The 12,703-nt window shown below is 40.0% G+C and overlaps 1 pseudogene; it reads left to right on the top strand.

Annotated features, from left to right (window-relative positions):
- Positions 1-1,186, top strand: LOC121482581 (annotated as a pseudogene).
- Positions 1,187-12,703: the final 11,517 nt, after the last annotated feature.

Raw genomic sequence — 12,703 nt, 5'->3', positions numbered from 1 at the left:
ATGAAATCTCAGGTGAGTTGGGTGGATTGTGAACTGATTTGTCAAATGGACCTTGCTTGGAAAGGCCTTTTGGGAAGGATTGGGCATTCTCAAATGAATTAATACTACAGTCTCAACACCTCCTAATTAGGAGGGGAATGGAATCATGAATGCAGCAGTGTGTCAACCCTATAGCTAGTCTCCTCTTTGGTAGGGTGATGAGCTTCAGAGAGCCTCCCGCATCAATGTAGAATGTGGTCTCCTGCTTTGTAACTATGTTTATGTACATTGAAATATGTATTCAGTGAGAATTTGTAAACCCCTGTCTCCACTAGACACACACACACATACTCCCTCTCTAGCTGAACCTTCATGCTATGAAAGCACAACCCTTGCATAAACCATTGAAAATTAAAATAGAAATACAGACAGATGGGGCCTGATCTGTATGTTAGGAAATTTCAGAGTCTTATGTATCAAAATTGTAAACCCAACAAATACAAAATCTGATCTAATAGTGAAGTCCAAAATGGGAGTTCCAGAATGCCCTTCCAAAGATTAGGAGTCAACTTCCCCCTAGAAGAAGGGCCCCTAGAAGAACCCTACTAAGAAGAATGACCCCACAGAACTCCACCCAATCTTATTCGGTGAATAAATCCTCCAGAGCATCCCAGAAGATGCCAAGAAAGATGGTGGCAATTGTGAGATGGTGGGTACAGGACCCAAGGGGCATGTCAGTTTCTTGGCTGGATGTAGCACTGTCAACTACCACGGAGATGTACTTTATGATGAGTACATCCTTCCACCCTGCTACATAGTTGACTACTGGACCAGATGGAGTAGTATCTGGAAGCATCACATGTTGAATGCTACACCCTTCAAGATCGCTCAGAGCCAGATTTTGAAGATACAGGAAAGACAGAGGGGGCATACCATCCACAACTTCAAAGCCCTTCAGTACTTTCACTCTAAGTCCCTCACTCACGACACCTCCCATACCCCTTTCTTCCCCAACCAGAAGTCCAACTGCCTGAAGAATGCCACCATGTCTCTGAAGTGTCTTAACAAGAAGCTTCTGAACCAGGGCATCTAGATTGGGCAAAGTGGACATTCCTCTGTGGAACATGCTCAGGCCACTATGGAGCTGTACAAGTTGGTTGAAGTAGAGTGGGAGCAGCACCTGGCCCACAATCCCCCAAAAGACTAGCAGCAGTGGGGACACTGGTAATGTGGGGAGGCAGAGGGAGCACTGCACCCAGAAGAAACAGGGCTGTGGACTAGTTGGACAGCTCTACTAGCTCCACCTCTTTGCAAGCTTGAGGTGTGAGGGAGAGAAAGGCTCCACCCTAGACTTAATATCTATTAAAATTTCACCTCACTATTGTGTTCTGTGTCTGGTTAAGTTTCTTGTGGAAGGAGGCAAGCCTCTATGTCAAACTCAGCCCTATACTGTTTGCCTCTTAAATGGTGCTAAACACATATCCCAGGATGCTTTGCTCTAGTTCAGCCTTTTGCTTTCAAGGGTCAGGGCATACAGGAAAATGTAGTCTCTCAGACTGCCTTATCACTGATGTGACCCCATGTCTCATTTTATGCCTTTTGTTCTGAAGTAATTAGCAGCACACTTTCACTCCCAAAAGTACCCTGGTTGGTTGATCACACTCTGTATCACAGACTCTGCTTTTGGCTTGGAGTCTCCACCTAGTCTGTTTTGGGATATTACTTATTCTTCTCACTTTGACTTACAGAGAAACCATCCTGGTGAGGTTCAGTTCTCTTTCAGTTTACAAGGCAGTAGAGGTAGAGAGCATGACTTGGAAATCAACTTTTCTGACTTAGAAAAGCAGTCTTTTCCTAAAGTAATAGAGGATTTATTTAATTTACATCCTACTTGGTAGGTTAAAAAAGAATTTAGAGTGTTTTCATGGTTTTTAGTCTTTTACTTTGCTAAACCAAACCTCTAAAAACTCGAATTATTCCCCTGATAAAGTTGTATAATGGAAAATAAAATAAAATAATAAAATAAAATGGAGCTCCAAGTGTAAAAAGGTAATTAAAGTGCCCCCCCCCCCAAAATGAGCCATATGCACAGGTGAGTCTGAAAATCTTTTAGGAATAGCTAATTTATATGTTAATACCCCTTGCCATTTTAGGATTTCAATTTTATACTGCTTTCCACTTGAAGCAGCATTTTTTATTTCAATCAGGACCCTTTAGGTATATAATTTATTACTGGGTTTAGAAGAAAATGTAAAACTCTTGCAGAGTCTGGCTAACACCACCTGAATTTTGTATTTTCCCTTTTAAGCTTTTTTTTTTTTTTTCCTTTTAAGCTTTTTTTAAAAAAAAGATTTGTAGTTTATTTATTCATGAGAGACACACAGAGAGGCAGAGACATAGGCAGAGGGAGAAGCAGGCTCCATGCAGGGAGCCTGATGTGGGACTCGATTCCCGGGATCACACCCTGAGCCAAAGGCAGGCATTCATCTGGTGAGCCACCCAGGTGCCCCTTGCATCTTCCCTTTTAAACCTCAGAATTGCTTACTTAAGTTATAGTCTGGATTGCCTTTGGTAAGACAGTTTTTGGACGAACCCCTCCTCAAGCTTCCTTACTGTCTCCAACTTTTTCTTTGTGTTATCTGCCCTCCTCCACCCCTCCCATGCATCTAGTACTGCCTGCTCTCTACCTTCCTTCCTTCCTATTGCAATTTGCCCTGAGGTATCACTCTAATATCAATCATTTATGACTTAGGGTTTAAATCAACTTTCTTCCATCTCATATGGAGCATTCGTCTACGCTTATCTCTAATTATGGAATTAAAGACTTTGTCTCTTATTAAGGAGAATTCAGGCCTCATTCGGCTTATGGGGAAGGTAGATTTTGGCACCAGACCATAGGCATTTCAGAAATTGATGGATGATTATGCCATTCCGAATACTTAAGAATGGCTAGTATACCTAATAGCAGTTCAAGGAGAATTTGCTAATTTTATGAATGGTTATCTACCCCTCCTACCAATAAGGCTTTGGCTATTAGGCCTTTTCTTTGGCTTTTCAATGTGTCCAGATTGATATTGTGGGGTTTGGGCAAACTTTGGATCCTGATATTATACTTGAGTTAGATAATGAAGAAGGTTGTAATATTTGAGAAGATTGAATCTTGAAGGATAATTCAATGAGCAGTCACAGGACAGAATTGGGAAGTTAAACAGACATATGTGAATCTTCCAGAATTGAAAACTGTTGAAATTGCTGGAAGATTAGAACATATTAGTTATTTGTTGTAAACCTGCTCCGGCTGTACCTTCAAAGAACGGTTTATTTCCTGACTGTCAGTCAACGAGTGGCCTGATTAGAGGGAGCAGGATCTGAGGAGGTCAGAATCTGGGCTCTGGAGTCATTTCTGACGAATTTTTCTTTTGCCTAAAACACAGCAGGAAAAGCAAATGCAAGGTGGAGAAGAGATTTACATGTTTTTTCCTTATTGCTCACATGAAGCTTATATTTCCACCTAAAATCTTTTCATGGAAAGCTCTTGGAAAAATTGACCCCTGAAGCAAGCATTATTTAGAGTTTGGGATGTGGCTTTCTGGCAAGGTATAGGTTTGAATATGATTAGCAGACAAGCCCTGCGCTGGGCCCCTTGGCTTCTGCTGGCTGGCATTCATCCATACACCAGCCAGCCTTCTCTGTTTCTGCTACTGCTAGAAATGTCCCTGTTACTGTTCAGACATTCTCTAGTACATTCTCAAACCTTCCTTAATTGTCATCTGAGAGTGGCCACCTCCTATGCATACAAATCAATCATTATAATTTTCCCCAAGAAATTCTGGGAAGAGGAAGTGGTGGTTGGGCTGGATGAGAATATTTCTGCTCTAATCACCAAGCCTCTCTTATTGATGATGTAAGGACAATTTCTACCAGCTTTGGGGGAGGCAATAAGAAGAAAAAAAGGGATACTTTGCTCTCCCCTTGACAGAGGTAATTGCCTTACCTGCTACACAATGTTTCACTCTCGACCTCTTACACTCTCATTCCTAAGAAACCCTTGAGTTGCTCTCTTTTTTGGGCTCATATTGTTTTTCAATAGGTTAAGGTCACAACTGTTAATAAGCTAGGGCTCCGAGGCTGTCAAACTAGCCCTTTTCAAGTCTGTAAAATCTGTTTAGCAATTAAGAGATTTGAAATCTCATATATTCATGTAAGTAGCTCTTCCTTTCATGTTTTTGCCTGGCTATAACTGGAGATGCTTTTAAACTACAAGCTTTTTATTAAGTAGAAAATATGCTTATTGAGAGGAAGGGCAAGATGCTCCTAGTGACCTGTCTAAAGAACCCCTTTAATTAATGACAGCTTCTATCAAATGAGAGCAAGAATTGTACTGATTCTGAACAATATAGGGGCAGGACCATAAAATTAGGACATTTTTATAAGTTGTCTTTTTTTTAAGGATCTTATTTATTCATGAGAGACAGAGAGAGAGAGGCAGAGACATAGGTAGAGGGAGAAGCAGGCTCCCTGCAGGGAGCCTGAGGTGGGACTCGATCCCAGGATTCCAGGATCATGACTTGAGCCAAAGGCAGATGCTCAACCACTGAGCCACCCAGGTGCCCCCAAATCAGGAAAAATTTAAGAATAACATCACTGCCCTAATAAGTAGTTTTCTGCTGTGAAACTTGTAAGTACTTTATATAAAGCTTATTTGGAAATATAAAAGCCATTGCATTCTAGACTCAGTAAGGCAAAATGATAATGGTGAACAATCTTAAAGATCCTTCAGTAAGAAGAAGGCTTACTGGAATGTCTAAGAATTTTACAGCATCATTTGAAATAAAATTTCATTTGATGTAGTTAAAAATCTTATTTCAGTGAGCTTCAAATAAGTATCCAAGTGACTAATACAACTTTCTTTCTTTTTTAAAAAAAAAGATTTTACTTATTTATTCATGAGAGACACACACAGGGAGAGAGAGAGGCAGAGACACAGGCAGAAGGAGAAGCAGGCTCCATGCTGGGAGCCCAATGTGGGACACAATCCCAGGACTCCAGGATCATACCCTGAGCTGAAGGCAGGCGCTTAACCACTGAGCCACCCAGGCGTCCCTACAGCTTTCTTTAACCAGCACCATTAACCAAATCTCTTTCTAAATTATATTTTCACAGAATGAAGTGTAACAAAAGATGTTCTAGTCTTTTAAAAAAAAAATAGCATTTCTAGTATATTGTGGGTCCACTATGGGTTAAACACAATCTCTTAAGTCTTTTACAGCTCCTCACTAGTCGGGGCTAATGCCATTGATGACTGAGAAGATGACTCCAAGACCCAGCAATATCTTCAATCTTCAAATATTAAATTTTGTTCATTAATGTAACTTACTATACTGCACTCATTAAGGCAGGAAATTGGATTCACGGAGATCCCTGGGTGGCTCCGTGGTTTAGCTCTGCCGTCGGCCCAGGGCCTGATCCTGGAGTCACGGGATCGAGTCCCACATCCGGCTCCCTGTGTGGAGCCTGTTTCTCCCTCTGCCTGTGTCTCTGCCCCTCTCTGTATCTACCATGAATAAATGAATAAAATCTTTTTTTTAAAGGAAATTGGACTCATAGGATTTCCAGCTATAAATTTTGAAAAATAATACGGTTTTTATTTTTCAGGTACCCAGACAAAAAGCAGTCACAATACGCTATACTCAAACCCAGTGAAAAAAGGATTGGGCATGATGATGTGTTATTGCATTGAAAGTAGCCAAAAATGATTGCCCATGGTTTGGAAATGGTTTTGTTTTATAGTAAATTTGTGATACTAGAAACTGATGTAGAGTGTTTGTTGTTATTCAGTATATTCAGCCACCCAGACCAGTGGGTGACCTTAACATGGTAAGTGCTTAAAAATATTTTTTTTGTCTAAATACAAGAATGAATGTATATCCTATATATTTTAAATATATTAAACCTATTTTATTACCAATTGCTCCTGATAATCTGTTTCCTTTTTGTCTTGTGCTCCTACTCATTGAATCATTTGAACTTATTGCTTCAGGGGAAGACAGATATGGCCTAGAACAAACGTATCATTGGCCATCCCTGAATTTCAAACTGTAATTTTTTTAGTGTATTGTGAGAGGATAGTTTCCAAAGCTGGGTTTTGATGAAGGTAAAGGTTCCCTTTACATACCAAGATAAAAATGTGTTGGTGTGAAAATAGAAGTTTACCATCAGCCATTGTGTAGGGAGGATGGGAGATCCTAACATAAGGGGGATTTCTGCCATTCAGGAAACAAAAACCATTGTGGTGCTTGGAGGAGATTGGAAATATATTTGGGCAGGATGTACTTATGCTTGAGATGATGATCCCACATCTGGGCCACAGAAGTATTGCTTTTCCGGTTTATAATTCTTGGAGGGGATTACATGGTGCCCTGTATCAACACAAAGTAGCCACAGTTGAGTAGAGATGGCACCATGGCATGATAAAGCAGAGGTCTGGGGATAGTGTACCTGGTCCTGAAGGGCTGTAAAGAAGATCTTAAGTTCTCATGTGCCCTGATCAGGGATGAAAGAGTAAAGAAAGTATAAGTGGCTCAAAAGAGGCCTGGAGTTAGAAGAAATGGATGCTGAGTGCAGGAATCTTACCATCAGAGTAATGCAAGTTTTATGGTCATGAGCAGTAGCTTCCAACATGATTCCTCAAAAGCCAGGTGGCTCTGAGACATTATGCAGTGGTCACTTATACAAGACTCACAATGATCAGGTATGGTTAGAGGCAAACTCAGCAGAAGTCACAAAGGAACCAGGGACCAACATGCAATACAGAGATTCCTTCTCCAGTGCAGTGAGGTTTATATAAACTTTCCTCTGTACCCCAATGCCATCTTGAGGAAGGAGACGAGAAGCTATTTTGAGAAAATAGAGGCAGCCTTATTAGGAAGTTTGAACTTTAAATTGATTAAATATTAACCTGACAGATACTGGGAGAATTAGGGCTCCCAAACAAGATGAAGTCAGATATAGAACATTAGGTTGATTTTTTTTTGTTACTGAGTCAATTTGTAAGTTTGTACTTCCTCTAACAAATGCACTCTCTGATTCTTTCTAAACTAAGGCAAGACTCATCTGCCTTTCCAACTCAGCACTAAGTTTTACTTTTTATTTATTTTCCAAGTCTTCCTTTATATTTATTTTTCTAGTTATATTGAGGTATACATGGCAAATAAAAATATGTACATTTAAGGCATTCAGTGTAATGATTTTATATATATATATATATATAGTGAAATGATTACCACAATCAAACTAACACATCCATCACTTCACATAATTACTTTTTTGTGTTAAAACACTTAAGATCTACTTTCTTAGCAAATTTGAGGTATACAATATTGTTAACCATGCTGTGTATATACAGTCATCATCCTGTATATTAGATCTCCAGGACTTATTAATCTTATAACTGAAATTTTTACCCTTTAACCGACATCTTCTGTTTACCACACTCTCCCTAGTCCTTGGAAACACCATTCCTCTGTGCTTCTCTGAGTTCAAAAGTCTTCCTTTTTATATAATTACTCTGGGAAAAGTATGAAGGGTAATGAAATAACAAGAGACAGGTTCTTTTTTTTTTTAAATTAATTTTTATTGGTGTTCAATTTACCAACATACAGAAAAACACCCAGTGCTCATCCCATCAAGTGTCCACCTCAGTGCCCGTCACCCATTCCCCTCCAACACCCGCCCTCCTCCCCTTCCACCACCCCTAGTTCGTTTCCCCGAGTTAGGAGTCTTTATGTTCTGTCTCCCTTCCTGATATTTCCCAACATTTCTTTTCCCTTCCTTTATATTCCCTTTCACTATTATTCATATTCCCCAAATGAATGAGAACATACACTGTTTGTCCTTCTCCGATTGACTTATTTCACTCAGCATAATACCCTCCAGTTCCATCCACGTTGAAGCAAATGGTGGGTATTTGTCGTTTCTAATTGCTGAGTAATATTCCATTGTATACATAAACCACATCTTCTTTATCCATTCATCTTTCGATGGACACCGAGGCTCCTTCCACAGTTTGGCTATTGTGGCCATTGCTGCTAGAAACATCGGGGTGCAGGTGTCCCGACGTTTCATTGCATCTGAATCTTTGGGGTAAATCCCCAACAGTGCAATTGCTGGGTCGTAGGGCAGGTCTATTTTTAACTCTTTGAGGAACCTCCACACAGTTTTCCAGAGTGGCTGCACCAGTTCACATTCCCACCAACAGTGTAAGAGGGTTCCCTTTTCTCCGCATCCTCTCCAACATTTGTGGTTTCCTGCCTTGTTAATTTTCCCCATTCTCACTGGTGTGAGGTGGTATCTCATTGTGGTTTTGATTTGTATTTCCCTGATGGCAAGTGATGCAGAGCATTTTCTCATGTGCTTGTTGGCCATGTCCATGTCTTCCTCTGTGAGATTTCTCTTCATGTCTTTTGCCCATTTCATGATTGGATTGTTTGTTTCTTTGGTGTTGAGTTTAATAAGTTCTTTATAGATTTTGGAAACTAGCCCTTTATCTGATATGTCATTTGCAAATATCTTCTCCCATTCTGTAGGTTGTCTTTTAGTTTTGTTGACTGTATCCTTTGCTGTGCAAAAGCTTCTTATCTTGATGAAGTCCCAATAGTTCATTTTTGCTTTTGTTTCTTGTGCCTTTGTGGATGTATCTTGCAAGAAGTTACTGTGGCCAAGTTCAAAAAGGGTGTTGCCTGTGTTCTCCTCTAGGATTTTGATGGAATCTTGTCTCACATTTAGATCTCTCATCCATTTTGAGTTTATCTTTGTGTATGGTGAAAGAGAGTGGTCCAGTTTCATTCTTCTGCATGTGGATGTCCAATTTTCCCAGCACCATTTATTGAAGAGACTGTCTTTCTTCCAATGGATAGTCTTTCCTCCTTTATCGAATATTAGATGACCGTACATTTCAGGGTCCACTTCTGGGTTCTCTATTCTGTTCCATTGATCTATGTGTCTGTTTTTGTGCCAGTACCACACTGTCTTGATGACCACAGCTTTGTAGTACAACCTGAAATCTGGCATTGTGATGCCCCCAGCTAAGGTTTTCTTTTTTAAAATTCCCCTGGCTATTCGGGGTCTTTTCTGATTCCACACAAATCTTAAAATAATTTGTTCTAACTCTCTGAAGAAAGTCCATGGTATTTTGATAGGGATTGCATTAAACGTATAAATTGCCCTGGGTAACATTGACATTTTTACAATATTAATTCTGCCAATCCATGAGCATGGAATATTTTTCCATCTCTTTGTGATTTCCTCAATTTCTTTCAGAAGTGTTCTATAGTTTTTAGGGTATAGATCTTTTACCTCTTTGGTTAGGTTTATTCCTAGGTATCTTATGCTTTTGGGTGCAATTGTAAATGGGATTGACTCCTTAATTTCTCTTTCTTCAGTCTCATTGTTAGTGTATAGAAATGCTATTGATTTCTGGGCATTGATTTTGTATCCTGCCACGCTACCAAATTGCTGTATGAGTTCTAGCAATCTTGGGGTGGAGGCTTTTGGGTTTTCTATGTAGAGTATCATGTCATCGGTGAAGAGGGAGAGTTTGACTTCTTCTTTGCCAATTTGAATGCCTTTAATGTCTTTTTGTTGTCTGATTGCTGAGGCGAGGACTTCCAGAACTATGTTGAACAGCAGTGGTGAGAGTGGAGATCCCTGTCTTGTTCCTGATCTTAGGGGAAAGGCTCCCAGTGCTTCCCCATTGAGAATGATATTTGCTGTGGGCTTTTCGTAGATGGCTTTTAAGATGTCGAGGAAAGTTCCCTCTATCCCAACACTCTGAAGGGTTTTGATCAGGAATGGATGCTGTATTTTGTCAAATGCTTTCTCTGCATCTAATGAGAGTATCATATGGTTCTTGGTTTTTCTCTTGCTGATATGATGAATCACATTGATGGTTTTACGAGTGTTGAACCAGCCTTGTGTCCCAGGGATAAATCCTACTTGGTCATGGTGAATAATTTTCTTAATGTGTTGTTGGATCCTATTGGCTAGTATCTTGTTGAGAATTTTTGCATCCATGTTCATCAGGGATATTGGTCTGTAATTCTCCTTTTTGGTGGGGTCTTTGTCTGGTTTCGGAATTAAGGTGATGCTGGCCTCATAGAACGAATTTGGAAGTACTCCATCTCTTTCTATTTTTCCAAACAGCTTTAGTAGAATAGGTATGATTTCTTCTTTAAACGTTTGATAGAATTCCCCTGGGAAGCCATCTGGCCCTGGAAAGAGACAGGTTCTTTATTAAAATGCAGATTCCAAAAAAAAATAAAATAAAATAAAATAAAATAAAATGCAGATTCTTCTGGAAGTAGTCACACCTTAAAATTTTATCAATTAATACTAAATTATGAGTTAACAAAATAGTTGTCCACTAACATCTCAGTAGAGGTTTGGGAGGATAATAAAGACTAGGCAGTTTGAAGAAGGTGGTTAAGAAGGAATTAAGAAATGAACCATCTGTGTGGCTCAGTTGGTTAAGCATCTGCCTTTGCTCAGGTTGTGATCCCAGAGTCCTGGGATATATCCTGCCTCAGGCTCCCTGCTCAGCGTGGACTCTACTTCTCCCTCTGCCCCTCTCCCAACTCATGCTCTCTCTTATGCTCTCTATCTCTCAAATAAATAAACAAAATGTTTAAAAATAAAGGAATTGTGAAGTAGGTATAGTTTTCATTATATATCTGAGGTTGCTTAGATAATATTTATCACTCAGTTCTTCATTCACAGGAGAGAACTTGTTATCAAGGCAATACTATGAAGTAGGTAAGAACACAGACTTTAGAGTCAGACAAGCCTGGATTCAAATACTAGCTATCACTTTGAACTAGTGACCTAGCCCATTTTAGCCTCAATTTTCTCATCTGTAAAATGGGGGAAATACTATGTATGGCAAAGTATTGGTGTAGGGAATAAGTGCAATCTGAAAACTTCTAAGAATAATATTTGAAATACACAGAGGAACACATAGACATGGCCAACAAACACATGAGAAAATGCTTCTGCATCACTTGCCATCAGGGAAATACAAATCAAAACCACCATGAGATACCACCTCACACCAGTGAGAATGGGGAAAATTAACTAGGCAGGAAACCACAAATGTTGGAGAGGATGTGAAGGAAGGGGAATCCTCTTGCACTGTTGGTGGGAATGCGAACTGGTACAGCCACTCTGGAAAACTGTGGAGGTTCCTCAAAGAGTTAAAAATAGATCTACCCTACGACCCAGCAATTGCATTGCTGGGGATTCACACCAGAGATACAGATGCAGTGAAACGCTGGGACACCTGCACCCCGATGTTTATAGCAGCAATGTCCACAATAGCCAAACTGTGGAAGGAGCCTCGGTGTCCATCGAAAGATGAATGGATAAAGAAGATGTGGTTTATGTATACAATGGAATATTACTCAGCCATTAGAAACGACAAATACCCACCATTTGCTTCGAGGTGGATGTAACTGGAGGGTATTATGCTGAGTGAAGTAAGTCAATCAGAGAAGGACAAACATTATATGGTCTCATTCATTTGGGGAATATAAAAAGTAGTGAAAGGGAATAAAGGGGAAAGGGGAGAAAGTGAGTGGGAATTATCAGTGAGGGTGACTGAACATGAGAGACTCCTAACTCTGGGAAACAAACAACGGGTGGTGGAAAGGGAGGTGGGCGGGGGAATGGGGTGACTGGGTGACGGCCACTGAGGGGGGCACTTGACAGGATGAGCACTGGGTGTTATGCTATATGTTGGCAAATTGAACTCCAACAAAAAATTTTTTTAAAGAATAATATCTGAAATGTAACAATGTAACAGTTGCTCCATAAGTGTTTGTTCCCTATCCCCTGTCAAATTGTGTTGGACATCTTCCCTTTGCCTCTCTATCCTTTTCTATCCTACTCTGTGTTCTGGAAGACTGACTTGTATAGATTCCATCACTGGGTTTCCTTGTTCTCTGGCTTCCTGTTGAGTTAGAACAATGGAGAGCATAGTAGGAGGTCAGAGGGAAGAAAGTGAAGTTGGGATATCTATTCCTTTATTCTATCCTGCAGGATGCCATAGGCCCATAGACTGATTAAATTCCTCAAGGAAGGGTCACAATTCCAGTTAGGAAGACCACTCATTGGAACACTCTCTTTTCTTCGTTGCTCTTTCAGGCTGAGATGATAATACTTTGTCATCTCTTTCTGTGGTTTACCACACCTTTGTAAATAGCCCCTTTATAAATTCTCCTCAAATTATTTAGTTTGAGCATGCCTTCCTATTTCTTGCTGAGACCCTGATTGGTACATTCTCTTACAATTTCTAAATATCCATGACAAATCGAAGGAAGACAAATGTACTCAATCTGTCTATAAACGCCTGAATTAGCTGCCCCAGTCCTTCCTTTGAGATGCTGAGCTCTAATGAGGGGACAGTTTGATCTAGTGAAAAGAACATAAAACAAATGGGTCAGAAGACAGAGTTTTGCTCTGCTTCTGCCATAACTCTTTGAGCTTAGGCAAGTGATATGGCTCCTCTGTAGGTCTCAGTTCTTCTTCTGTAAAATGAAGGAATTTAATCAGATGACTTCCACAGTAACTTCTGGTGCTTACCCCACAGTGACTGAAGTTTTATTTTTATTTATTTATTTTTTTAAATTAATTTTTATTGGTGTTCAATTTACCAACATACAGAGAAACACCC

Source organism: Vulpes lagopus, chromosome X (genome assembly GCF_018345385.1).
Source record: "Vulpes lagopus strain Blue_001 chromosome X, ASM1834538v1, whole genome shotgun sequence".
Lineage (NCBI taxonomy): Eukaryota > Metazoa > Chordata > Mammalia > Carnivora > Canidae > Vulpes > Vulpes lagopus.
The sequence above is the reverse complement of the archived record's forward strand: the minus strand, read 5'-3'. Positions and strand labels throughout refer to the sequence as shown.